This window comes from Vulpes vulpes, chromosome 9, assembly GCF_048418805.1.
Source record: "Vulpes vulpes isolate BD-2025 chromosome 9, VulVul3, whole genome shotgun sequence".
Classification (NCBI taxonomy): domain Eukaryota; kingdom Metazoa; phylum Chordata; class Mammalia; order Carnivora; family Canidae; genus Vulpes; species Vulpes vulpes.
In genome coordinates, this window is record NC_132788.1 from 39,730,649 (window position 1) to 39,756,870 (window position 26,222).

The 26,222-nt window shown below is 38.3% G+C and overlaps 1 protein-coding gene across 18 annotated transcripts in view; it reads left to right on the forward strand.

Moving 5' to 3' along the window:
- Window positions 1-26,222, forward strand: part of WASF3 (WASP family member 3) — a 134,124-nt gene that overhangs the window by 47,083 nt on the left and 60,819 nt on the right. For 9 of the 18 annotated variants that reach the window (XM_072719859.1, XM_072719858.1, XM_072719855.1 and 6 more), the window contains exon 2: window positions 13,189-13,271. The gene's annotated coding sequence lies outside the window, so the exon portion shown is untranslated. Of the gene's footprint in view, window positions 1-2,560; window positions 2,636-13,188; window positions 13,272-13,772; window positions 13,846-17,905; window positions 18,085-26,222 lie in introns of those variants that run through there. The other 9 variants (XM_072719857.1, XM_072719856.1, XM_072719866.1 and 6 more) reach the window with 3 other exon arrangements.

A 26,222-nucleotide genomic window follows, 5' to 3' on the forward strand; every position in this document is an offset into this window, starting at 1 on the left:
GCTCTGGGCCCCTGTAATACCTCCTATGAACACCACTGCTGACCTGTTGTCCTTAGGAAGAAATGATGTCTTACATATGTTAACTAGGAGTAAAGCTTAATTTCCTTTCTTTCTCTCTATTCAGTCATTTTGTGTCTCCAGTCCCCCTGCCCATTGGTGCCCTACACTTTGTGAATCATTGCCCTAGAGAGCTAGAGGCAGTTATATATTTTGGGAGCAGCTTCTCCCCTTTCAATTCTCAGAGCTATCATTGCCTTCAGCTGAGGCAACTCTCCTGTTGCTCCTGTTAAAGTAGTCTTTCCCTGTGGGGCCACCCCTCCCCCACCCTGGCAGGCACCATCTAGAGCCCAGCAGGGCCCTTCAGGAAGGATGCTTCCTCCCTTAAGTCCTGGGGTGAGCCGTCTCTGTGTAACGTGATAGAATGGAAGTTACCATTATCCCATGGGATTCAGTTCATTTAGACAAAGGAGGCAAAATATTCCAAAGTCATCGTCTACTATAAATGGACTGGGAGTTCAGCCTTGCCTTTGCCACTTGGAAGCTTATGGTAGTGTTCAGTTTTACCTACACTCGGAAAGATACTCATTTGTTAATTGGGGTTTATAGTACCTGCCTCTACCCTCCTCTTCGAGCCCAAAGGATTAAGTGATGTACTGAATGCAGAAGTCCACGGTAGACTTCACAGAGCTTGAATAACAGCTTATAGAGGAGTGCTGTAGAGAGAGATTGTGAAATTTCTCTTTGATAGTGGAGTGGACAATAAGGTGAGTGGAAAGGAAATTTGATAACTTTCCATTTCCTGAGTTTTCTTTGCAGTGACATTTTTAATTTCAGAAGACAGGAGGTGATTAGTGGTTACAAAGCCTAGTCTCTGGAGGCAGAGACTTTTTAGGTTAGAATCTCAACTCCAGTACGTATTGTGTGACCTTGAGGCAATCTCTTCTCTGTTTCCTGGTTTCCTCATCTGTAAAATGGGGATCCTGCTCACGGGGTTGTTATGAGGATCAGATGAAATACAGAAAGCATGTAAAGCACTTGAGCAGTGTTCCTGGCTGGGCCTTGCAAGGCTCAGGAAAAGTCAGCTGGTATGCTTCTCTTTTTTTCCTTTCTGAATGTCCTTGTGTGGTATGATCCTGGTTAACATTTTAACTCAGCAGAGAATTCATATTACAAATCTTGACTAAAAAGGTATTTCCAATAAGAAATCTCAGTGTTTACTGGAACTAAAGTTTTCTTTGTTTTGTTGGGTAAGTTAGTGTCGGAGGCCAGATGTTTTCAGCGCCTTTTTGCATGAATTTAATTTCCTGTGTTCAAGTCATCAGCAAAAGAGGAGTAGGAGCTCCCGCTCCATAGCTCCATATAATTTATGACCTCGGAGAAGTAGCAGGACCATCAGCACCACCCCGCTAGCGAATCTTGTCAGTTTCTCCTCTACAACTCTCTTTGCACCTTCCCACTCTTCCTTTCTTTACTTGTTGTAGGCAGGTGCTATGTAGTGGTGGCAGTTTTCTTGGTGGCAGGGTAGAAACTATCAATATGCAGGTTTTTTAGGTTGAAAATTCTTTTTTTTTTAAGATTTTATTTATTAATTCATGAGACACAGAGAGAGGCAGAGGCACAGGCAGAGGGAGAAGCAGGCTCCCTGTAGATAAACCAATGCTGGACTTGATCCCTAGACCCCAGGATCATTTCCTGAGCCACAGGCAGAAGCTCAACTGCTGAGCCACCCCGATGTCCCATAGGTTGAAAATGCTTGAGGTTGTATGTTATGTAGTAAGGGAGGGCCATGATATATTGAAGTTGCATGATTTTGTTAGTTTAGTTAAAACGTCTTTCTAGTATTTTTAGGTTCGGTAACTCATTAACTTGCCTTCAGTGGATTTTAAATATTGCTGGCTGCTTTGTTAGGAAGATTTAAGGGCCATTTATTTTAAGCATTGAGGTTGATAAAAAATAGTGTTTAATCTTACTGTGTTTGTAACACATGAAAATTCATACCATTATACATCTTTGGTATGTGGTTTATATAGTATTTATTTTAGTAAATTTCCATGGAATTTCATTTTTCTTTGTTGTTGTAAAGGGAGAAGATAAAATTGGGTATGAAACTTGTTGGAGTGCATTTTGATTTCACGTCTGCTGACAATCCCTGAATAGATTGTTGCAACTTTAATTCTCTCAGTTTATACGTGGAGTCAGTCACTTAATCATGACCCCTGTGCCAAAAGGTTCTTTAGACTTGAGGTCTGTCTTTGGGAGAGTGGGCTTTTCTTGATTTGGAGAGAAAAATGATGTCAACTATTCGGGATTATGGTGGGTGGTGGAGAGAACAGAACAGAATCTGGATCTTGGCAACTTCATGCTTTCAGGGTTGACAGATTCAGCTAGCATTTCAGACAAAATTCAAACTTAACTGAAGACTATAAAAGTAAAGGAGCTTTTGTTAAGTAAAATAAACACTGGGATTTCAAATACCAAAATACCTACAGTTTGGAATATCCACATTCCATGCCCTTTCTTTCAGTGGGTAAGTTGGCCATCATCTTTATTTGCAGAAATCAAACAAGAACTGAATGGGGCATGTCCTGTACATTGGCCGCTGCCCACAAGCATCTGCGTTGTCATTTGCAGACAGGTAGGTGTTAACTACAGTAACTTGAGGAGAATGAGAAAGGGACATGTCATTTGCATTTCCAAATGCCATTGTATTTCCATTTCGCCTTTGCCATAGCGGCCCAAGTAACACTGCCCAATGGTGGCAGGGGTGCTTCTGCCTCCTTGTTTGATGACAAGTGTGTGACAAGTGCACAAGTATGAATTTAGCTTTCTGTAGTAGAGGGTTAGCAGCGACCGTTAATTACACATCTGCCTCCTTGCTGTGTTCTTTGAAAAAATGGCTCATCTTCCTCTTATGTTTACACTCTTAAGTTGGGGGGGAAGGGAACTGTTGGCCTTTTACAGATGGGGAGACTGAGGCCCAGATGGTATTAACTTCCCCAGAGTCCACAGCTTCCAGTGGTAGATCCAGGCATGGAGTTCTAGTCTCCGGTGCTCACATCTCCGTTCTCTCCCTTTTATCCTGCAGCCCCTGGTCCTCAGAATATGTTTTCTCCAAGATCATATTGGATGCCACTAATTAAATGGTCACTACTAATTAATAGCAGACAGAACTTAACGCTAGAAATGTTTTCAGTGGCAACAAGTTACTTTCTGGATGCCTGAAATTTTATACTTATTTTTGGGTAGTGATGGTTCTTTTCCTTTGTGTTTGTCTTCTGTTACAAGCTGTGGTATTCTTGTAGTCAGGTGGTGAGCCATTCAGCTCCCTGACTACTTTAGATAGAGTGGACATTAGGGTTTGACTAGAGGCTCAAGGGGATTGAGTATAGATGTGCCATAAAATGTGACTACTGTATTTGTTAGTCTTCTTTGAACACACAGGCTCCCCTGTAGATAGAAGTTTATGGACCTATTTTTTTTTTTTTAAGATTTTATTTATTTATTCATGAGAAACACAGAGAAAGAGGCAGAGACATAGGCAGAGGGAGAAGCAGGCTCCATGCAGGGAGCCCGATGCAGGACTCATTCCCAGTTCCACGGCATCATGACTTGAGCCAAAGGTGTCCCTGGACCTGTTTGTTATATTGGCTGGTACTATAATTATCCTCAAGGGGGAAAACAAGTAACTGAAGGTACTTGTTGAATGGCACATGAAATCCCTAGGTTAGGTTTAGTATTACATAGCTAGCTTTGAAATAGGTTTTGTTTTTAGAATATGTAAAAATTGTCATGGTAATGAAAAAAAAAAGAGGCCTCTGCAATGCAGTGCTTACATCTGCTGCTTCCATCCGATAATGCACAGATTTCCTAAGTACTTCTGTGCATTTATGTAATAATTCTTTGTCCAAATTTAAGATTCAGCATATTTAATGAAACTGAATGGTGGGACGCCTGGGTGGCTCAGCGGTTGAGCATCTGCCTTTGGCTCAGGGCATGATCCTAGAGTCCTGGGATAGAGTCCCACATCAGGCTCCCTGCATGGAGCCTGCTTCTCCCTCTGCCTCGTTCTCTCTCCTTCTCTCATGAATAAATAAATAAAATCTTAAAAAAAAATAATCTGAATGGTATTCCTGATTTGGTTTTGATGTTTGGTTTCCAGCAGGATGTTGTTTGATGACTGTATGGTTTTTTTAAGCCTACATTGTCCTAATATCTCATGTGAGCTTGAAGAGGAAGGTTATAGGGTCATGGGGAGCTAAGAGCAACTGCCACTGGTACCTGTGTTCCATTTGTTTTGCTCTTGAAATAGCAATGGAAATGCAGAACTTCAGGTTATTAGCTAAAGATAAAAAATAAGACACTATCCTTCTCTCAACCACTCCTAGCAGGCCCCACAGATCCCTGTGTAGGGGCCTGGGTGGTATCTGTGGTAGCATGGGACTGTGGTTGATGTGGGGATAGGTGAGAAAGAGTCAGCAGACCCAAAGTGGGGCTGGAAGTTCAAGGTTTGAGTTTGGCATGAAGGGAAAGCAAGTGAGTATTGGGATCAAGACAGGTCACATCAAGCCAATAAAGACACAGGTAACAAGTGAATCAGGTTCACAGGTGCTCACAACCAAAATGTGGCCAGACACCAGAGACAATTTATAGATACAGGAGAGCAGAAGAGACTCAAGCCAGTTGAAAGGTAGAGCAGCTTTAATCATTGTTAAGAAAGCTTCTTTTTAGTTTATGTGTTAGGGTGGTTGTGGAGATTAAAGGAGATGCTTCATGCGAAAGCCCTTTTGTAAGTGGCATGATGGTTCAAATTCCATTGGCAGTGGAGAGCCTATGGGATAGCGGGTTTGTTTTAATTCATTTATCATGTGGAAATAAGATAGTACTTTTTAATCAGAGGTGTTTCATGAAGGTCGTGATTCAGTGGAAATGGAAAGAGTCAAGGAACTGTTTTTAAGCAAGGTTAGTATATGTCTGAGATTTCACTTACAAACTTACAAATGCATAATTAGTATTAAAAAATTAATGTTTAATGTATATCGGAAGTGTCTTACATTTTTGGTTAATAAAAAGAGGAAATCTATTTCAAGAATAAGTCACTGAGCTGTGAAAAAAATAGAAGTCCATTTAGTAGGAAAATTACATGATGCTTCTCATTCTACAATCTGAAATAGACTATTTTTAGCATCTCTTTGAATCAGTGATGAATTCCAATTACAGGATTCAGTAATTAAAGCAGAGAAAAATATTAGCATCATTTAGGCAAGAAAATCTTTCACTTGAATTGGATCTCTTTCAACTTTTAAGTTGTTGTGTTCAAAGGCCTTCCCAGAATCATTGGTTTGTCATCTTTATGGGGTCACAAGCAACAGGAGAAGTACCAGAACATCAGCCAAGGACACAGTGTTCCACTTTCAAGAAAGGGAGTTTAAAAAATTCTGGGATTCTGGGATGTCTAAATGGGCAAGTGTGTTGTATCTCTGTTGTCTGCAGAATTCTGGAACAAATATTCAGGGTCCCCTGGGCTTCGTCCTGCTTTCCCATCCTTCCTGTTGGCAGCTCACTCCCCCACCAGGACCGCTGTCCCTCTGTCCCCTGCATCTGTCCTGCCTGCAGCTTTCTTTCCTCGACTCTCAGGCTGCCTATGAGGGTCATGAAAGAAAGTGCTCGACAGAGCCAATTGGTATCACTCCACATTTGTATTTAACGGTTGTAGATTGTTCCATAATGTTGCTAAACAGCATTTAAAAAACTTTTTCTTAGTCAGCAGTCTTGCCTCAAGCTGGAAGCCTTATTTTATCTTGAGCAAGTTATTATTTATCTTTTCATGCCCCTTGCACAAAAGCTCATTAACTGGCTGAATTGAAACGAGTGTTCTGTTGACCCAAATTCTCCTGCTCTTTGCTTGGGTGAAGCCCAGCACTTAAAAGTGTTAAGCCATTGGGCCAGGATAAGGTCACTGGACACAAGGCGAATCCAACTTTCCAGGTTGAAGTAGGTCATGAAGAAGCATTGTGATTTTATTTTTTTTTAATCTCAGCATTCAGGAAAAATAATTTCTTTGGCAGATGTTTTTTGAGTGTGAGCTGTGTGCCAAATACTGAGTTACGTACTAGGAATTTACTTGTTTATTTATTCATGACAGAGAGAGAATGAGAGTGAGAGCGAGAGTGAGAAAGAATGAGAGGCAGAGACATAGGCAGAGGGAGAAGCAGGCTCCCTATAGGGAGCCCAATGCAGGACTAGATCCCAGAACCCTGGAATTATGCCCTGAGGCAAAGGCAGATGCTCAACCACTAAGCCACCCAGGTGCCCCGGCGGTACTAGGGATTTAATAAGGTAAATGAAAAAAAAATTTTCACAGTGAAAAGCGGTTAGGGGTCAGAAGTGTTAAGGCTCACAGGTGGCTGCCCAGGGCCCAACCTCTGCCATGAATAGTAAAAACAGCAAATAAACAAAAAACTGTAATATTTGCAGTAGGCAGAAGTATCATACAACTAGATCCATTTTTTCTTTGAAAACAGATTCCATTTACTATGAATTTTTGAACATTTCAGCCTCTAAATTCTTTGATCTCTTAGCAGCTCAGTGCATTCTGTTGTGATAATGAATAACTAGGCACATTTAGGGATAGAACTAAATCTGAACTTCTTCGATCATCTTGGTTTTAGGTTCCCTCTGTGCTCATGTATTCACTCAATATTTGTTTTCTTTTGGACCAAACATTGCTCAAGAGATTGCTGTGAATGTGATTTTGTGTAAAGCCCTGGGGGTATAAAGATGTGGGTGACACTCCCAACCCTGGTGGACAGCCCTGGTGGGTGTGACAGTGTGATGGGGAACAGATTGTAATGGTGGTGGTGGTGAAGCAAGTAGTAATAGCAATGATAGGTACTCTTTGTTGCTTATCATGTGCAAGGCCTGGATTGTCCTGCAGATTAGCATATATAACTCCCACAGTCTCATTTTCGTAGTTCGGGAGATTTAGGCTTAAGTAACCTGCTTGGAGTCTTGGACTGTGTAAGTAAGTGGGGGAAGTTGGTTGGAGCTCAATTCTGGCCTGGAGTCCACTGCACTATGGCATTTGGTATTGCCCCTTTGCTTGGTAGACATGGAGAAGGGGAAAAGGGATGCTCCTGGGAGGCTGAACAGTGCTTTGCAGTGGAAGTGACTCTGAGTCACTAGGAAGGCCCACAAGCAGGGAGGCAGGGGTAGAGAAATGAAGGAGTGGGGACTCAGGGCATGAGTGCAGCTTGGGAGAGGAGGCCACCCTGTAGCCTGGGGGTCCTATCGCAGAGTGGTGGGGCCAGAATGGAGATTTCCTAATAAGCAGGAGTGGGCCTAGTGTGGTGGCAGCACCCAGGAGAGAGAACCAGTAGAACAAACTGGCAGGCTGGCTTCATTAGTGGGAAGTGTGTGCTGCTTCCCTCAGGCAACATCTGGTATACATTGTTCTGAGCACTGCACCTCCTGAAGGACCGGCCAGAGAGCACCTGGGAAAGGCGGGGCATTTAACTCTGCCTTTAGACACTTGGATGTTGGCAGAGCTGAGGGGGTGGTGGATTCTGCTTGCTTTCAATGGGCAAAGCAGAGCATTGTTTGGCAGTTAGAAAGATGTAGGCTCTTACTGAATATAAAGAAAGCCTTATCTCAAATAGTGTTTCTTAATGAGTGGGATTCCCCACTCATGGTTTCTCTCTCCTGAGGAGTTTTCAGGCAGGTGGGTGGGTACAGGGAGAGGGTGGGGTGGACCTCTGGACTCCTCCTAACGCTTGCCCTTGAGTTTCCTGTAGCTTCCCTGGAGTCTGGCATGCAGATTCAGTTTTCATTTCAGGAGCAAGCTCTGGGTGTACTGCTCATGATCCTGACTTCCTCCTGGTGTCCTAATACTTAAGTACTGATACAGCATTTATCTTTTTATTGACTTTGTATAATCTGTGCATCTCAGAGGATCATAACCAGTCTCTTGGTGTGTCACTTTGAGTCCCATGCGGATTTAAGTCTTTTCCTGTTTATTGCAGCTCGTACTAGCTTTCTCTTCTCTCAAAACTCTGACCACTTAGCACTTTTGAACTTGCGGTGTGGTGTCTTTTCCTATATAGCCTTGCCTTTGTCTGACTCATGGTTGTATTTCTGATGCATAGTAGGATAGTAAGTGTTTGAATGGATTCATGAGTGGTTGACATGACCCAGATCTTTATCTGAGCGGTTTGATTCTTTGAGCATTATTAGCCTAGAGTGTGGACCAGCTGTGGATCTCTGCAAAAGTCATGTTATGTCAGGAATTGATTGTTCATTCCTCATATTTTACCAGGTAGTTACACTGTTGATTAAGTTAAGGGGAAGAAAATATTGTTTTTATGACCGTTGTATTTAGGTCTGGGATAAGGACTTTTTAATGAACAGATCACTCAAAACCGGGAGAATTTTTCACTTGGACTCATAATTAATGTGGTTTTATTAATTATTAAATACATGAAAGTGGACCTGGTTGACAGTGTGATATACATAGGTGACCAGTAAATATCAGCCAGCTGCAATTCTGTTTTACTCAGCACTATCCCTTCTAAAACTCGTTTCATATTCTTTGTGTTTATTTACTCTTCCTCACCAGATAAGATAAAGCTTTCTGGAGGCCAAGACCTTATTACTTAGTTTTTGTTTTGCCTTCTACAAAACAACTCACTCATACATTGAATTGTGGGACTAGCTAAGTGTGTCCCTAACTGGCTCTAAATTCAAAGACTGTTCCAGCACTGGAAGTTAGAGTATAGGTATCCAACCTGAGAGAGGCCAAGGAGGGGAAACACAAGGCTGCTCTCTTTTACTGTGTCGTCAGATGTACGAGTCTAGCTGAAAACGTTCATATTAGACATTCTTATGAGATTGTTTTCTCTGCAGGTAACAGAGACTACAGGTTCTAAAGTGCCTAACAGTCTTGTAAATAGAACTTCACACATGAATAGTTAAGAACACTGATGATGCAGTCTCCTGGGGAGGGAGGACCCCTTAGAACTTGAGTTTGGTTAACAAGGTAGCCCTGGAAAACCCAGCCGGGAGACAGCTCTCTGGAACATGTGTGGGTGTTGTACACAGGGCAGCTTCTCAATTCTGGAAAACTGGAATTCGAAAGCTTGAGAGGCATGGTGAGGACCAAAATAGTAAAGAAATCCTAGTACAATCAGATTAAGATAATATTGGCGAGATTAACAGTAAGTTGTTTGGACACAACCTGTTCTCAGGTGACATGTTTTCCTGTTGCGGGGTTATTTATCTTATATTGAATTGGATGTTGTGGATACTGAGATAAAAGGGCACATTACTAGGGTCAACTTCATTATCATTGAACTTTTAAAATGCTCTGTAGAACAAAATTAGGTATTTCATGAGATAAGTCATTTCTCTTAGCAGAGTGTAGAGGAATGTAAATTGAACATCAGCTGAACTGCTTAGGAGCTGAATGGTCTGTAATATATTTGTAATGACCTGAGCTCATCATAAGGCTGTTTAGTCCTCTCCTCCTCCATTCTTCCTATTTTTAGAAAAAGACATTTTCCTAGGTAGTTATTTACCCTGGCTTGATTATCCTTGGTGTGTGATTATTGCCTTGCAATAATTTCATGATAACCGTTTTTCTTTTTTGTTTTTTTGTTTTTTTCTGTTTTTGTTTTTACTCTGAATAGCATAAGGAATTTTAATTTAGCAGTATTTTAAGAATTAAACTGATGTCTGGACACAGCATGAGTACATTTCGATGCCACCATACTGAAAGCAGTGTTGGATACCTGAAGGAGCAGGGATAGGTACTCTTTGAATGGGATCTTAAAGGGAGGAGTCAGTTTGTTTTCTGTTCATTGGCTTGTTCATTCACCTGTTCAACAAATACTCGCATGTTCATATACCTTTCTCTTGGTATTCCTTTTCCCAGATATGGTACTAACCCAACTTAGTATCTCAAGTCTGAATTGTTAAGAGTTGCACTGTTTAGTACAGTAGCTGCTAGCTCTGTGTTGCTATTTAAATGAACATTCATTAAAATGGAATAAAATTAATTTAGTTTCTCAGCCACAGTTGCCACATTTCAAGTGCCAAATGTGGCTGGAGGCTGCCATATTGGATGGTTTCATCTTCAGAACACAACCGTCATTGCCGGATAGTGCTGCATAAGTGGTCCTTGACTCTACCTCCCAAGAGACATCCTAGCATCCCATCCACCTATCACCCAACACTTCTACTGTCAAGTTTGTTCCCTTTAAAAAAATTCTTCCCATCTTATTTTATGTCATCATCTGTCATCTGGATTAGGGCACCTGTGTTACCAGGGCTGTGATATCTTTTCTACCACTCCCTCCCTTCCACTGTTTTGATATCATGTATACACCTTTATCACATTGGATGCAGATTCCTTGTTTGTACAGTTTTCCTGTGGTGGACTAAGAGGTTGTTGGGGGGTTGCGGGATTGGACTTTGGTCTTCTAGGGTGGGGACACATCACCACAAGAAATAAGTGTTTATTGAGCAGCTAGAGAGCTGAATGGTTGTGGGGAGGAGGTTGTACTAGGCTGCATTCTGAAGGTTGGGCACAATTGGTGTGCATAGAAGTGAGAAGAGGGCCTTCATGCTGGGGGAGCATCATGGATGCAGACTCATTGGTAGGAAATTAACAGGGCAACTGTGCTCCTAGACCACAGCCACGGAGAAGCATTTTCAGTACCATCCAGAGCTTAACCATGGGACATAAATAGAATTTGAATTCTGGTGTTGCATATAAATGTGTTTCCCTAACACCTAAATAGAGGTGCTGGGTTTCACACTTAATAACCTTAAACTGTAGCTTCAAAGATAAGCTCTCCCCTTATAATATTAAGCAACATGCTCACAAAGTCTAGTTGATTCTTCAAGACGTTTATGGTTTCCTGATTTTAGTGAGACATGGTAGCAGCAGAGCAGGAAAGAAAAATGCATGTGTACATATCCAAAAAGGAAGCTGTTTATTTTATTTTATTTATATATATATATATATATATATATATTTTTTATTTATGATAGTCATACAGAGAGAGAGAGAGAGGCAGAGACACAGGCAGAGGGAGAAGCAGGCTCCACGCACCGGGAGCCCGACGTGGGATTCGATCCCGGGTCTCCAGGATCGCGCCTTGGGCCAAAGGCAGGCGCCGAAGCTATTTAATGCAGCAGTTCAGAAAAGTGACTGCAGACAGACAGACCTATCCTGACCCTGTTTTCTTCTGAGCTGTGTCGTCCTGGGCATATCATACCCTCTGGTCCTTGGTTTCCTCATTTTTTGTTGGAGATAGATATTACCTGCGTTGTAAAGATTAAGTTAAAATGTATGTGACATGTGAGCACTATGCCTAATCCTGAGTAAACCATTCACCAAGTGATAGCTAATAACAATAGAACATAGCATTTCAGGCAAATGGGAAAACTTGTTGTATTTCCCAAAGGAAGAATTAACACAAGATTGCTAAAGACAAATGGTCATCCACTTTGGACCCTTTCCCTCACAATTAGCTAGATAGAGCCATATCTGAAGGGAAATGTATAGTGCTGGCTGCTTTCAGAATCATGCAAATAAGGTGATCTGGGAGAGGTAAAATTGGTCCTGGATAATCAAAAACCCAGGGCTTATTCTCTCTGTTTGGAAATAAAGTGATCACTAATGCAAATTACTTAGGAAGAACTCACTTTTTCTCTGCATAATCAAGAGAATGCTGTACAGCTGCTCCTAAGGAAAGAGAAGAAAATTATGCGCTGCTTTTAATTTTAAATAAGCAAACTAGTGGGACATGTATAAGTTAGAGGATCATTGAATGATCTATTTTTCCCCCTACTTTCAAAATGGTTGTGACATTCTAAACTGCATAGGTTCTCATCCACAGGCCTACATGTAATTCATCCATATCCAGAGAATCCTCTTTAGTAGACTCAAAGTTGTTTTCCCATTCAGAAATTGCATATTGCTCTTCTCCTGTGCCCACATGGCCTTTGCCTGGCCTCCTCCTCCCTACTCTTTGTCCCCCGAGAAGCTGTTTGATATATCCCACTCCTCTACCTCACTCTTGCCTTCTTGCAGCTACCTTAATGTATTATAATTATTAGAATATATTGATCACCATCACAAGACTTTTAGTTCTCTGATGAGCAGGCATTTTCTTATTCATTTCTATGTCTGCATTGTTGGGGAACTTACTCCTATAGGATGCTTGGTGAAAGTTCTGCTGAATGAATGAATGATAGTCACCAAATTTTCTTCTGCATGTTCTTCCTAAGTAAACCATAACTCTGTTTGGGTAGGAAACTGTCATACTTTCTGTTACCACCTAGCTCCAGCACAATGATAAATAGTATCAGATTGCTCTATAATCTTGCTATTATGAGTATCAGTTATCCTGGAAACACTTTTTAGGATCATTCAGCAAGTATTAATTACTGTTTTATCCACATACATTATATTAAAGTATTTATAAAGTGATCAAGATTTTTATTGAATTCAAATATATTTTTTAAAAAATATATTTGTTTAGAGAAGGAAGGCATGTGGGGTAGAGTGAAAGAGAGAGTCTTAAAGAGACTCTGCATAGAGCACAGAGTCTGATGTGGGGCTCCATCTCATGACCCTGAGATCATGACCTGAGTGGAGACCATGAGTCCATGTTCAGCCAGCTGTGCCACCAGTATTTAAATTCAGAGGAGCCTGAATTTAAACACAATTAACTACAATTGTATTTAAATACCTGAAATACAGTTAATTTGTATTAATTAATATAGAATGCTCTTGTCTGATAGAGTTCTTGTGTGAATTGTCATTGTTCGCTTCATTGTGGGCAGTAGCAAAACCTTAAATGTATATGTGTTGAATCTATGAACTGAGCAGTTCAGTTGAATATACCTGTAATATACTTGGCTTTTTGTTTTTCTGCCCTTTAGCTATTTACTATAATTTCTTAAAGTTAATTTCGGAGCTTATTACAGGATAAGGAGTTGGAATTATACAGGAATTCACATACCTTATTAGTTCCTTGCTTAAACTAATTTAAAAAACTAGTTCTGGGACTAGAACTCCCTTGATGAAATTGCTGAAATGTGAAATTTGAATTTAAGACTTTCTTGAAGACTTGAATGCATTTTACTTACTGTTATTTAACTTTTTTTTTTTTTTTTTTTTTTTAGTTTTAGTGTTGATTGCTATTCTATTGATATCTGAGCCAAAGTGGTGATGCTACCTGAGGGAAATTTCTGCAGCCCGTAATACGGTAAGAATGTGTGCCTCTTACCCATAAAGCCATTTAATTTCTGTAACATTATAGCTTAAAATTTTAATTTGAAATAGAATACTGTGAAATATTCTAATATTTTGAAATATTACATATTAATATATTTTAACATATAAATATTAACAGAAGATAATATTTTAGAGCTTCAGATCCTTATCAACATTTCAAGAATTTGAACAAGAAAAAATATAACTTGCTATATTCATTTCATCGTAATATTTGTGTGAAAAGCAAATATGGCTATATAGTTTATGACTTACTAAACTGGGGTCTCATTTTCCTCCCTACATATTTTGCCCATTTATTTTTAATTTCCTGGGGTTTAACCAGTTCTTTATTATCTAATTCTTGTTACTAATGAATGGATATGAGCAGTCAAGATGATAAAACTTAAATCTAGTTAGATTTTACTACATCTTACTCAGAACTGAGGTGGTGTTGATTCCAACAGTGACTAAAATGAGGTCTTGAATTTTTTAGAGATTTAAATTATCTATACTGCTCTATCTTCAAGGGATAATTCAAGAGTAATGAGACATGGCCAACCACTAAGGCAAGTTATTCCTTTGAGCTTCATTTTCCTTGTACAAAATGTCTATCATTTGTTTTATAGAATTGTAAATATCAGATGATCTATGGGAAATTGTCCTTTTCTCCCCCCCCCCCCTTTTTGGGAATATAGAGGGAAAATAACAAAGTTTTTGATTTTTGAGGTGTGCTTTAGAGAGAACATATTGCTCTTAATATCCTTTACAGAAAAGGATGCTGTAAGACTGGATCTTTAATTCTGTCTCACCTTGACTGGGCATATCATTTCATTAATTTACTATCAGAAAATTGAATTTGATTTCCATGCTTTACAGGTAATTTTTCAGGAATACATCTCTGTGTGTGTTTTTTTTAAAGATTTTATTTATTTGTGAGAAACACACACAGAGAAAGAGAGAGGGGGGCGGGCAGAGAGACAGGCAGAGGAGAAGCAGGCTCCATGCAGGGAGCCCGATGTGGGACTCGATCCCCCAGGATCACGCCCTGGGTGGCTGAAGGCAGGTGCTAAACTGCTGACCATCCAGGGATCCCCATACATCTGTTTTTGGATTAAGCTAGAAATCAATATCAGATTATCTGTGAGATCTCCAGATGTTTTGAAATTAAGTATCACATTCTAAAAATCCTTTTAGAAGGAATGGATAATGTACATTTCTCTTTATTCAGGAAATTGAATTTGTAGTTAAAAGCCCTCCTTCCCAAAAAAGTTCTAAGCCTAAATGGACTAATTGGTGAATTCTGCCAACTTACAAAGAAGGAAGTAAAACCAATTATATTCAGAATCTTCAGAAAATGGAAGAGTACTAATTTATGAGGCAGTTATTCTGATATAAAAATACAAAGATATTTCTCAACAAAATACTGGCAACTTGAATAAAGTTTATATAAAAAGTGTAATATGTCATGCTAATGTGCCATTTATTCCAGAAATGCAGGATTGGTTCTTCATTTGAAAATCAGTCATATAATTCACATTAGCAAGCTACACAGAATTCTTCAAACCTGTATTATCATCTCAATAGGCATAGAAAGAGCATTTAACAATATTTGTCATTTATTCACTATAAAAACTCAGAAAAGAAGGAGCTTTCTCAACTTGTTAAGTGGTATCTATGAAAGATCTACAGCTAATAATTTTAATTACTGGTGAAAGACGTAGTGTTTTTGCCTACCATTGGAAATAAGACAGGATGGTCACTCAGTGTTCTTACTCGGACTTGTCCCTAGTCAGTGCAGTAAAGCAAAAAAAAAAAAAAAGAAATAAAAGGCATATAGATACAGAAAGAAGAAAAATTAAAGTCCCATGGCAAGGGACCTGAGAAATGAGCTTTTAGTCTTCTAGTTTCTGTGATATAGGGAAGGGGACAGAGGAGGTGGGAATAAATGTTGAATGCCGGTAGACAGTATCTATTACATTTTGGTGTCTGTGGTTATGATCTGAAAATCATAAGGCCACATTTATATGCATGATTTTAAGTTCCTGTTTTCTCTAAAGTTAAGTCAGCATAATCTGTTGGTAGAGTCTTAGTTCAGCATTTCTTCTTTCTGCTAATATAACCAGAAAGCTTTGTGCATGCAGTACTTAAAAGTTATGCATTGGTTTTAAACTTCATTAAATAGCTCTTGTTTTTTGATTTAAAGAAAAAGGCTATTTGAAGCAATGGTAAGATGGCTTCTTAAATTCTAAGAGGACATACAAAACTACTTGTGAAATCTATTATAACTATCTTTGGAAGAGTTAAAATTATTTTGTATGCTTGTCTATATCTCAGAATACATTGACATATTTTGTATAATAATGTAAGCCACATATGATGCCCTTTGATTTCTGCTAAGTAATTTCCATGTACATATTTTTATGATGTTTGGAAGGTAAGAACTGAGGAAACCCTGAGTCCTTGTCCCAGTTGCCTGGGATAGTTGTAAAGCAAGACAGTGTGTCTCTGGATGGTGTTACTGGAATCACTTCTAAGTCTCTTGCAATCAAATAGTTTCTCAGCCTTAATGGAATGCTTACAAATGTCAACAAATTTATAGTTTAATAGTTGTGTGCATTTCCATTATATTTTGCTTTTTTTTTTTCTTTGCATTTTCATTTTAATTGCAGTTGACCCTTGAACAGTGCAGCAGGTAGGGGCACTGACTCCCACACAGTCAAATCCACTTACAGTTTTTTTTTTTTACTTACAACTTTTGACTCCTCCAGAACTTAACTACTGATAGCCTTGACTAGAAGCCTTACCAATAATATAAACAGTCAGTTAACATATATTTTGTATGTTGTGTGTAATACATACTATATTCTTAGAATAAAGTAAGTTAGGGAAGAGAAAATATTGCTAAGAAAATCATAAATAAGAGAAAATACATTTACAGTACTGTATTAATAAAAAAAAAATCCGCTTATAAGTGGACCATGTTGTTCAAGCCCATGTTGTTCAAGGATCAGCTGTATGTGTTATTGGCCATATCTGGTGCCGGATACAGGGTATGCAGAGTAGTGGTGTAGTAGAGGGAGTGTAAGTTTAGGAGTTAATAGAAAATCTTGGTTCAAGTGCTAAAAACATATAGGTTTAAGCTTTTGAGCAAAATCACTTAAATCCTTGATCCTCATTTCCTTCATCTCTAAAAGGAGGATAATCTTGATGAGCTGCTGAAAACATGAAAAATAATACTCAGAGCTTCTAGCCGACGGTGGGTGTTCAAATGGTGATGCTAATAGAGGATCTTAGTTGCAGAAATGTTATAAGACTCTGGTATCTGACAGATCTGGTTTTGAATTGGATTGAAAGAATTACTATTTTTAAAGTATCTATGTTACAGAAAGCAATCTACAGATTCAGTGCAATCCATATCAGAATTCCAATGGTATTTTTCACAGAAATAGAGCCTAATTTTAAAATTTGTATGAAACCACAAAAAATCCTGCCTGGATAGCCAAAGCAATCTTGAGAAAGAAGAACAAAGCTGGAGGCATTATGTTCCCGGATTGTAAACTATATTACCAACCTACAGTAATCAAAACATTATGGTCTTACTATAAAAGCAGACACATAGGTCAGTGGAACAGAATAGAGAACCCAGATATATAATCCATGCATATATGGTCAATTTATGAGAGAGCAGCCAAGAATGTACAATGAGACAGTCTCTTTAATAAATGGTGTTGGGAAAACTGGACAGCTACATACAAAAGAATGAAACTGGGCCACTAACTCTATAGCATAAACAAAAATTAACTTAAAATGGGTTAAAGACACAAATGTGAGTCCGGAATCCGTAAAAATTCTACAAGAAAGTATAGATGGTCTGGGTGTTGATTTTGTGAATCTGAATTCCAAAAGCCAGGGCAACAAAAGCAAAAATAAACAAATGGGACTACATCAAACTAAAAAGCTTCTGCACAGCAAAGGAAACCATCAACAAAATGAAATGGCAACTGCTGAATGGGAGAAAATATTTGCAACTCCTATCTCTGATAAGGGCTTAATATCTAAGATATATTAAAAACTCATACAATTCCGTAGCAAGAAAAATCTAATTATAAAAGAGGCAGAAGATCTGACTAGATATTTTTTTCAAAGAAGACACTGGTTGGGCAGCAAGTATATGAAAAGATGCTACATATCACTGCTCATCAGAGAAATGCAGATCAAAACCACAATGAGATATTCCCTTACACCTGTTAAAATGGCTATCATCAAAAAGTAAGTGTTGGTGAGGATATAGAAGAGAAGGAACCATTGTGCATTGTTGGTGGGAATGTAAATTGGGGCAACCTTGTAGAAAACAGTATGGAGTGGAGGTTTCTCAAAAAGTTACAAGTAGAACTGCCCTGTGATTCAGCAGTTCCACTTCTGGATATTTATCTAATGAAAATGAAAACACTAATTTAAGAAGATATCTGTACCCCCATGTTCACTGCAGCATTGTACTCAGTAGACAAGGTATGCAAACACTTAAGTGTCCAGTAGTGGATGGATAGATAAAAAAGATATGGTATACGGAAACAATAATGGAATACTATTCAGCCACAAAAAAGAATGAAATCTTGCCATTTGCAGGAACGTGGATGGACCTTGAGGACTAAGTGAAATAAATCAGACAAATGCTGTGTGATTTCACTTACATGAAGAATTAAAACAACAACCAAGGTTGTAAATACAGAGAACAGATTGGTGGTTACCAGAGGTGGAGAGTCGAAGGTGGGAGAAATGAGTGAAATGAGTGAAGGGTTCAGAAGGTACAGACTTCCAAATATAAATAAGTCCTGGGGATATGATGTACAGCGTGGTGATTATAATTAATAATACTATATTGCATATTTGAAAATTGTTAAAACAGGGTAGATCTTAAAAGTCCTTATCATAAGAAAAAAGTAACAGCATGTGGCAATGAATGTTCCCTTGTGATGATCATTTACATACAAATTCAAATCACTGTGGTGTACACCTGCAGCTAATACAGTTGACCCTTGAACAGCACAGGGGTTGGAGTCCCAACCTCCGACAGAGTAAAAAATCTGCATATCACTTTTGACTGTTCAAAAACTTTACCCATAGTCTTTTGTTGACTAGAGCCTTACTGATAACATAAGCAGTTGATTAACACATACTTGGTATGTTGTATGTATTAGAAACTGTATTCTTACAATAAGTGAGAGAAGAGTCAGTGTTGCTAGGAAAATCACAAGGAGAGAAAGTATATTTACAGTATTGTACCGTATTTATAAAAACAAAAACCAAAACCACATATAAATGGAGTCGTGCAGTTCAAATCCATGTTGTCCAAGGGTCAGCTGTATTTTAGACCTCAGTGACATAGTGTATTAAATGCTTATGTATGCAAATGTTCCCACTTGTCATATTACCATGTAGCTTTATAATTTGGTTTCTTTGGTCGATTTTTTATAAAGTTACCTAGAAATCCTGTGTGATCCTTTTGATGGTGCTCTTGATTTGCTTGCTGGAATACATTCAGAGGAATGGAATTGATAAGATGCCAGACTTGATGTTTTGAGACCAAGTACGTAGGTTACAAATTTGAGAAATTTTACTCTCATGTTTCTCTTTGTGCTTTCATGACCCAAACGATTGGGAATGGTTAACTAAAACATTTAATTGATCTTAACATTCTTTCATGAGCATAATTTCTAGTTGCCAAAAATATTGCCATCAGGACGCTTTTTGTTTCTAAAAACACCAAAACCTATGTTTAGTAGCATGTATGCTAGGGAACAGTTGCTAGATTCTAAGCTTTATTGCGGTTTTAATTTTATCTCATTTCTTACTGTTCATTCATGTGAAATTACCAACATTTGGCTGTTTTTACCAACAAAAGTGGTAACTTCATGTGGTTCAACTTGGTATTTTGGGGTATGGTAACAATGTTTTCTTCACACACTTGGCAAATTATCTAATTTTATATCTTAAAATTTGTTGTTTCCTTTAAGAACTTAAGCCTTAATGCATTTTGTATTTTGTAAATTTGTTTGGTGAATGTCATTCGCAAATGATGCAAAAGAGTAAGTTAGAGAAAAATATGTGATACTTCTCTCTTAACAAAAAGAGGAGATGCTAATTTTTTAGAAGACTTTTAATTTATGGTTCACTGGTTAATTGGAAACAAAAGCTAAAGCTTTTTGAGAATTAAACCTTGAGGTCATAGGTAATATCAGGGAAATTCTGAGTATGTAAAATTTCTTTTTGAACTTTTAAAATTCTTTGAGATCAGTCTTTTTCCAAAAGTTATGTCTCTAGCAAAGTGTTAAAATGCTGTTGATGTTTTTGGCTTCTGAGTGTTTATTGACATATTTTATATTATAAAAACAATGCCATTTAGCTTAATTTAACATTCTGTTTGTAAAATGTGTGTAGTTCACATGTTTATTATACCTTGAATAAGGAGCTGATGATTGGAGTTTTGTTGAAAGGGCGTTAATTTAACAAATAGTTCGTGTAGGTTTAAGTAATAATATTGTGGTAAATAGCATACAAACTTCTCATGTTCATCACAATGTGGTACTGATTAATGGCTTCTTCCTTTTGCTGTCCAATTAAAGTGAAAAGGGAGGTAGTTCAATTTCTTTAATTTGTCAAGTAAGCATTTATTTGTATAGAGTAATATCTAGTGTCTGCATTCCACTTTATGGTGGTCACTGGGTCTGCAGCTGTGCTTTCTCACCACAGCCGTTTCAGGCAAGCAGGCAGGTATGATGGCTGCTGTATTTTAGATAAGGACTTGGGTGTAGTGGGACTTATATGGCTCCCCCAGACCTCAGCTCTTGAGGAACTAAGGCTTTTCTTGCTGCTGCCTCTGCTTCCCTGCACAGCTTGTCTGGCCGGAAGACTGTTTCATGTGGCACACTAGCTGATGAGGTTGGTGGAGTCAAAGCCCCTTCAGGTGAGGGAATTCTGTAGGAGGATAACTTGCCTTAGGGAACTGAACTCATTTCTGTTTATTATGCCACTAACTGGCTCTTTGTAAACACTCTTGGAGCAATAGCCTGTCTTGATCGCTAATTTTATCTTTCTTTTTTAAAAATATTTTATTTATTTATTAATGAGAGATGCAGAAAGAGAGAGAGGCAGAGGGAGAAGCAGGCTCCATGCAGGGAACCTGATGTGGGACTCTATCCCAGGACTTCAGGATCATGCCCTGGGCCAAAAGCAGGCACTCAACCACTGAGCCACCCAGGCTTTCCTAATTTTATCTTTTATGTCTGTTTCTCCCACTGTGATACTTAATCCTGGGTCTGTGGCTAATAGAGTTATCTCTACTAGCTCCTCATGTTAGCATCTAAGTAGTAAATAAATGTTCAGTGATTTCCCCATTAATTTGCTGTCCTTATTTTCTTATCCATCACCACTGACCCATTTTTGAACAGCTTTATTGAGGCATAATTGACATAAACTATGAATATTTAAAATGTACAGTCTGATAAATTCTGGCATGTGCACACACCTATGAAACCATCACTATCAACAAGAAAGTGAATATACCATTACCTACAGAAGTTTGCTTGTGGCCCTTTATCATCTGTCCCTCCTGTCTGTTCCCCACCCCCAGGGCCACCACTGATCTGCTTTCTATCACTGTAGATAGTTTGCATTTCTTAGAGTGTTATTGTAAAGGAAGCGCACTCCTTGATATATCTCTGGTACTATAAATTCTACACTCAGCATCACTTCACTTCTGACACCAGACGTGTGGGTTTTCCACACATCAGGCAATTTGACACCAGCTGGGTGACCAACAATTTAACTCAATTTTGACATTTATCTCCCTGGTGACAGTATCAGACCCTACAGGTTAAGGTTTCTGTCCCATAAGCCTGCTTCCTCCCCCACAACCCGCCCAACATCATTCACAAGCCCAGACTATTTCCTGTACTTCTGACTGACTGGCTCTAAATTGGGGGCTCCCACGACCCCCTTCTTGGGTTTTATTAATTAACTTGAGTGGCTTACAGAACTCCGGACACCAGTTTGCTTTCTAGATTACTAGCTTATTACAGAAGATTTTAAAGAATATGGTTGAGCAGTCAGAGGTTTGGCAGAACACAGGAGCCTCTGTCCCCATGGAGTATGGGATATGCCACTCTCCCATTATATGAATACATTCTGGCTCACCAACCTGGAAGCGCTGTCCTTTTGGGTTTTTATGGAGGCTTTGTTACATAGGTATGATTGATTAAATCATTGACCTGTGATGATTGAACTCAGTCAAGCCCTTCCTTCTTCTCCAAAGTTGGGGGTGGGTAGAACTGAAAGTTCTAATCCTCTAATCATGTCATAGGTTCCCTGGCAACCAGCCCCTATCCTTAGTGTCTTTCCTAAAGTCATCTCAGTAATATATTCAGGTGAGGTTGAGAAGGATTTGTTAGGAATATCAAAACCATAGCTCTTATCACTTAGGAAATTCCAAGGATTTTAAGAGCACTGTGCCAGAAATGGGGGTGAAAACTATATATATGTATTTCTTATTATAAATCACAGTATCACAGTGATATAAAAGGAATACAGAATATACTCTTTTTTGGTCTGGTTTATATTCAGCATATTTATCTTGAGATTCATTCATGTTGTTACATGTATCAATAATTCATTCCCATATTATTGCTGATTTAGTAGAATTTATCTATTCACCTGTTGTGGATTTGGGGATTGTTTCTATTTTTGGGTTATTTTGGCTACTACAATAAAGCTGTATGAACATTCATGTGCAAATCTGCATGTGGGCGTATGCTTTTATTTCTTTTGCATAAATACCTAGGAGTGGAATGGCTGGATCATATGATCAGTGTGTGTTTAACTTTTTAAGAAACAGCTACACTGTTTTCAAAAGTGACTGTGTTATTTTACATTTTCTTCAGAAGAGTGTGAATCTTCCAGTTGGTATTGTCGGTCTTTTTAAGGTTGGCTATTCTAATAGGCATGTGCTGGTGCTCATTGTGGTTTTAATTTGTACGTCCTTCACCATGAGTGGTGTTGGGTATCTTTCAGGCACTTGTTGACCATCTGTCTGTCCTCTGAGAAGTGTCTGTTCAAAACTTTTGCTCATATATTTCCTTGAATAGTTTGCTTTTTTATTGAGTTTTGAGAGCACTTTATATAAAGACCTTTACTAGATACGTGATTTGTACTTCTGTCCATTTTATTAGCAGTTTTTTCCCTTATATTCCAGAATGTAACTTTGGGGAGTGATGTGGGATTCATTTGTATTCTCCTTTTTGGCACTTTACCCATCTGCCCTCCAAGAGACCTGACCTCCTCAATATCCTCTTCATTTTTTTCCTACCTTTTCTTTCCCTTTATGTCAACATATTTGGTCTGTATTCTCTTTTCCTTAGGGTTAGCTTCTCAGCTATCTGTATACGAGTTAATCCCTTCCAGGTTGTAGCCCCCTCTTCAGGGTAGAAATGATTTTTTAATTATCATAGACTGTGTTTGTTGACTCTAGGATGGGCAGTGCATTGTTTCTGGAGTCTGGAGATCTGCCATTCTAGTGTTGATCAGTATCACATTGGTCCAGCCTAAGGTACTCCAGACTCCTTGTCAGAAGCCAGAGCTGGAGTTCAGAATCAAAGATGGAAACCCTGGAAACAGACTTACCAACATCTCCTAGTTACTAAATGCTGTTTATTGCTAATATAATTGCACTGTGCTTACCATGTGATTTTGATTTTTTTGAAATTTGTTCACTTTTTTTTCCTATTTATTAATTCATCGTCCTTTAAAAACAACCTTTTCATGTGTGTTTGAGAAGAATACATTCTTACATTGTTATATGCAAAATTTTAAAGTACTATCGGTTAAAATTTGCTAATTGTATATAGTTTAAAGTATGAATGTGTTTTGGTTTCTGAAAGAAGTATGTTGGGATCTTGTAAAAAAAAAAGAGTAATAAAAGTTCTCAATATGAAATGGGTATTTGCCTTCATTTATTTTATTGCTTTTCACTTGAATTTCCCTTATGTCTCATGTTAATATTGCTATACTTGCCTTTCTGTTGTTAGCATTGACCTACTATAGTTTTGTAGACCCTTCGTTTTCATTCTTACTGGTTATTTCATTTTAGATGTTGTCTTGAATATTTAGTTTTTTTAAAAACACTGAGTTTGTGTGCTCCTCTCTTTTAACAGAGACTCATGTATAGTTGATATTTGAACCACACAGGTCTGAACTGTGTGGGTCTACTATGCAATTTTTAAAAAATCATACAGTGCTGTATATGTATTTTCCATAATGATTTTCTTAATATTTTCTTTTCTCTAGCTTACTTTATTGTAAGAATACAGTTTATGTCTCATTTTGATTGAGAGATTTACTTAGTATTGCTAGGGCTTAAAGAAGAATAGTAAGCTATCTACAAGCCAGTTTGTTGTAAGAATAGTGTTTATAATAGATATACAAAATTTGCATTAATTGTTATGTTATTGGTAAGGCTTCTGGTCAACAGTAAGCTATTAGTAATTAAGATTTGGGGGAATCCAAAGCTGTATGCAGATTTTTGACAGCGTGGGGGATACCAGGGCCCCTAATCCTCCTGTTGTTCAAGAGTCAACCGTAGTGGATAAGAACACTGTTATGGAGTGTGGGTCAAATTTACCTGACTCTTGGTGCTTCAGTTTCTTTGCTATAAAAGGGAAGTATTTTGTAAGAATTAAATGTGTTAATATATTTGAAACACATACTAATGCTTGGCACATTATATAAGTTTTAGCCATTATATTAATAGATGAGTTCACCAATGAACATTCATTTTAATTATGCAAAAGGCTACTATTAGTGCATTTTATTTCATTAAGAAATTTAAAAAATCCATTTCCTGCCCATTGCTAAGTTTATTAGTTTTTCTCTGTAATAGTTTGTTGTTGATACATCAGGTATTTTTTAGTTGTCTGCACTAAATCAAAACAATAATTACACATATAATACTTGAATGTATTCTTTTTTTAAAAAACTTGGAGCATATTTGAGATTAAAGCACTTTCTGACTCTCATGTCCATCCATCCACCATAGAGGTAATCATGTTACGAATTTGGGATGTTTTTTTTCCCAGACCTTTGGTAGGCTTATTTGTATATACACATGAAGGAAATACATAGTTACTTTTGCACAAATGGTATACTGTTAATTGTAAACCTTTCTTCATTCATCACTGTATTTTAGAGATCACTCCATATATATATATATACCTTGTTGCTTTTGACAGCTGCCTTTCCCTTTTAGTAGTCATTTCCAGTCTTTCACTACAGCAGTAATGCAGTGAACATTGTTGTATATGAATCCTTGTGCCAAATGAGAATGTTTCTTTCAGAAGAATAAGAGGCAGAAATGGTACGTCAAAGATATGATATCTTTAGTTTTATTAGCTATAACCCTTTGGAAAGACAATTTGCCATTATTTACACATCCATGGACTAACTGTACTATTTACCTTTCTAAAACTTGATAGACACACTTAAATTTTGCCAACATGGTAAGAGGGAAATCGAATTTCTTGTGGTTCCACTATCTTGAATGTTAGGGAGATGAAGCATCTTCTTATCCCTGGGTTGGTTGCTATTTGTATTTTTCTGATGTGAATTGTCTAGGTCTTCCCATTGTGGTTCTCCAGCCACATACAGTGATGACCACATTCTCTGTCTTGTGTTTGGCTTATTGTGTCCTTTTATTTTTATTTTTATTTTTTTAATTTAATTTAATTTATTTATGATAGGCACACAGTGAGAGAGAGAGAGAGAGAGGCAGAGACATAGGCAGAGGGAGAAGCAGGCTCCATGTACCGGGAGCCTGACGTGGGATTCGATCCCGAGTCTCCAGGATCGTGCCCTGGGCCAAAGGCAGGCGCCAAACCGCTGCGCCACCCAGGGATCCCCTTATTGTGTCCTTTAATCTGATCCCTTTGCCTTTTAACTTTTGGAGAGTATCTGTTATTTCTAGTTTTCTTGTGTTATTGCATATATTTTAAGTGTAGATCTTTTTTGTCATTTCTGGGGATTTGAAGCCTAAGGAGAAGAATAGGGCGTTCTGTTTATACTCCTCACCTAGACTTGGTACTCTTTTTTTTTTTTTTCCAGTCTTCTTGTCCAAATTACATAGCTTTTGAAATGATTTCCTGTAAAGAGTTAATAGTCACACATACATACACACACACACATACCCTGGTTCTTATAAAAGTCTCATTTTGGTTGAGGGATTGTATTGGTAGGGCCTAAAGAAGAACAGTAAATTACCTATAATCCAAGTCAAGGAAAAGGAGGTGCTTCCTTTCCCTTGTCTCAAAGATTATGTTAAACTGCAGGCTACCTTACTACTCATATACAACAGCATTTCTCTCATTCTCTCTAGAGACGGAATATACTCATGGTCTTACGCACACAACTTCCTGGCAGATGTCAAAGGGGATTTGAGTTACCAGGGGTCAGCTGGATCATGCACAGCAGAGATGTAGGCAGAATGCTTCCCTGGCCTGGAAAGTAGGATAGGACACAAATATCTGGCTTTCCAAAAGCCAGTCACATCATAAAAATTCATTTATATTGAAAATACAAAACAGAATAAGATTAGGAGATCTAATGTTTATGCTTATAGCAAACAGGCAGCACTGGTTGTTGGGGGACCAGACAAAACTCTTGTTTGTACAATAACAGGATACCTTGTATAAACGGAACCTCGGAAATATAGACCAACTTCTTCCTTTCATAGTTGGAGTTGACCATGGAGTCATGGCAAATGGTCAGATGCTTGGTTCAGTGTTGGGAGGGTAGCGGGAAGTAGAGGGAAAAGAAGCATCATATAGAAGTCAAAGCTTACTTGCATACTAAGGCAGAGAATTTTTGCTGCCTTGACTGCCTTTATATACTAATAAAACAC